The following is a 3,347-nucleotide window of genomic DNA, read 5'->3' as shown; positions in this document are numbered from 1 at the left end:
AGTTGAACACAGGAGTTGTTTTAGATGTAATCAATTAGGACACCTAATTGCTGATTGCCCTCTGAAGCAGAGATTCAGAGGTGTGAGGCCTTCAAGAACTGAGAAAAGAACTAACAGAAATGGTAAAAATGAAAACCCATCAAAATTCAGAAATTGGACTAATCCAGGTTTTCATAGAAATCGATCTCAGTTTTTCACTGCTAACAACCAAACCATAAGTAATAATTCTTTTAATTCACAAAGGTTTGGATGGCCTCATAGACAATCCACAAGAAGGTATCCTGTTAGGACTCACAGAAATTATTATGATACTAACTTTGGACAGCCAAGGTACGGGATGTATCGACCCAAGACCAATCGGTCTTGGGTCCCCAGATTTTAATCATCTGCTTTAATCGTGCAGGAACAGTTGAACAGGGCTGCCAACAATCAATGGGTTGTGGATAGCGGCTGTTCCCGGCACATGACAGGTAACAAGAAATTGTTACACTACTGAAAACCTGTTCAAGGAGGAAGAGTGAGTTTCGCAGGAGAGAGCGGTGGAAGGATTACAGGAATAGGGACTGTGTCGAATGGAAAGATGACTTTGGAGAAAGTAAATTTTGTTGAAGAACTGAAGCATAATCTGCTGAGTGTTTCGCAGATCTGTGACAAAGAGTACACCGTACATTTTACCAAGAATGAGGCGATCGTGCTATATCCTGGTTTCAAGATACCAGAGGATTGGATTGTTATGAAGGCTCCAAGAGTGAAGAATACGTATATCATGGATATGAGGTCGGCTGAGATGGCCACAGAAGAATCGTGTCTTCTGTCAAAAGCAACTGAATCGGAGTCCGAGTTGTGGCATAGGAGAATGGGGCATATTCATCTTCGGAAAATGAACTACCTTGTCAAAAATGGGCTTGTGCTGGGTGTTCCCTTGAAGAATTTCAACTTTGAAGACAAATGCTTATCATGCAAAAAGGGAAAGAAACACAAGAAATCCCATCACACCAAGAAGGTCAATTCAATTGTCAGTACCCTAGAATTACTTCACATGGATCTCTTCGGTCCCGTGAATGTAAAAAGTCTAGGAGGAACATCTTACTGCTTGGTGATCACTGATGATATCTCTCGATATTCTTGGGTATATTTTCTGAAGTCAAAGGATGAAACGGTTCAGATGGTAAAGAATTTGATTACCAAGGTTGAGAATATCATGGGAAAAAGGGTTAAGTACATCAGAAGTGACAATGGGACTGAGTTCAAGAACTATGAGATGGAGATCTTCTGCTTACAGAAGGGGATTGAACACCAGTACAGCGCTCCGTATACACCGCAACAAAATGGAGTGGCTGAGAGGAAGAACAGAACTTTAATTGAAGGAGCCAGAACCATGCTGGCTGACTCGAAACTTCCCGTGGTGTTCTGGGCTGAAGTAGTTGCAACAGCCTGTTATATCCTTAATAGAGTGTTAACTGTTAAAAGATTAAATGAAACCTGTTATGAACTTATGCATGGGAGAAAGCCCAACTTGAGTGGTCTTGAACCATTCGGGTCCCCGTGTTCGATATTAAAGACCAATTCTAAATTTGGTGAAGTAGCCGACGAAGGAATCTTAGTAGGATACGTTGTTGGGACTCCCAACAGACGGGTCTTTAATACATCGACCAGCAAGGTTGAGGTGGTGTGTAACACTGATATCACAAGTTACAAATCACCAAAACCAAGCACGGGACCCGCCGCGGTTTTCGACTATGATAGACTTTTTAAATCTTTTAACATGCCTTATTTGGATTGTGCAGAAGTTGAGGAAAGAATTGCTACTAAGATGATATGCGATGAGGAAGACACTTTGGTGCAACGACCACAGTATGATGAATGTCAGCCTTCCTCGTCAAATGCTGTCAATACCCCTGCTGCCTCTACTGAAGAGGAATTCATCAATCCGTTTCACTCTCAACATCAATCACCCATTGATGAGCTATCTTCGAACTTGGAAGATAATCTGAATGTCAGTTCGGTTCCGACTACGAGAATTCACAAAAATCACCCTCTGGAAAATGTGATAGGTGATCTGTCCGCCGGTGTACAAACAAGAAAAAGCTTGAATGAGCACACCTGTGTTTACACAAGCATTAAAGACACGGGCATTATCAACGAATGCTTGTACACCTGCTTCATCAGCCAGATTGAACCAAAGAACTATCAAATGGCTCTTAAGGACAGCTCGTGGGTCGAAGCCATGCAAGAAGAGTTAGCTCAGTTTAAGAAAATGGAAGTATGGAATTTGGTGGAAAAACCAAAGAATGTGCATGCGATTGGCACAAAATGGGTCTTCAAATGCAAGAGAGATGAGAAAAGGATTGTTATCAGGAACAAGGCGAGGCTGGTTGTTAAAGGCTTTAATCAGCAAGAGGGGATTGATTACAATGAGGTGTTTGCTCCTGTGGCAAGATTGGAAGCCATTCGGCTGTTTTTGGCATTTGCTGCTCATAAGGAGATGAAGGTTTTTCAGTTAGATGTGAAGAGTGCTTTCCTTAACGGTAAAGTTGACGAGGTTGTGTACGTTGAGCAACCTCCGGGTTTTCCTGACCCTGACTTTCCCGATCATGTGTACAAGCTAAGTAAAGCGCTGTATGGACTACATCAGGCACCTCGTGCCTGGTACTCAACGTTATCCGATTACTTGCTTGAGAATGAGTTTGAAAGAGGTAAGATTGATAGCACATTGTTCTTCAAGAGAAAAGGGAGCGACTTTCTACTGGTGCAAGTCTACGTGGACGACATTATCTTTGCTGCATCAAAGGTCGCCATGTGTCAGGAGTTTGAGGCCGTCATGAAGAAGAGATTTGAAATGAGTGCTATGGGTGAACTAACCTTCTTATTAGGACTGCAGGTTGATCAGAAGAAAGATGGTATGTTCATACATCAGACGAAGTATGTCCATGATGTTCTCAAACGTTTCAAGATGGAGGACAACACTCCATACGATACTCCAGTCTGCGTCAACCACAAATTGGGTGCTGAGTCAGACAACGATGCAGACGTGGACCCAACCCAATATCGGGCTATAATAGGTTCTTTAATGTACCTAACTGCTTCTAGGCCTGATATAATGTTTGCTGTTTGTCTTTGTGCTCGCTTTCAGGCAAACCCAAAGGAATCTCACTTGAAGGGTGCGAAGAGAATATTGAGGTATCTCAAAGGCAAACCTAAGCTGGGGTTGTGGTACACAAGAGGAGGAGACTTGGATTTGGTCGCCTACACAGATTCTGATTATGGAGGGTGCAATCAGAGTCGGAAGTCAACGACAGGTGGATGTCAGTTTCTTGGTGGCAGATTAGTGTCATGGCAATGCAAGA

This window comes from Bidens hawaiensis, unplaced genomic scaffold, assembly GCF_021521415.1.
Source record: "Bidens hawaiensis isolate Kalapana, Puna unplaced genomic scaffold, B.hawaiensis_p1.1 tig00031448_1, whole genome shotgun sequence".
NCBI classification, from domain to species: Eukaryota; Viridiplantae; Streptophyta; class Magnoliopsida; order Asterales; family Asteraceae; genus Bidens; species Bidens hawaiensis.
The sequence above is the reverse complement of the archived record's forward strand: the minus strand, read 5'-3'. Positions refer to the sequence as shown.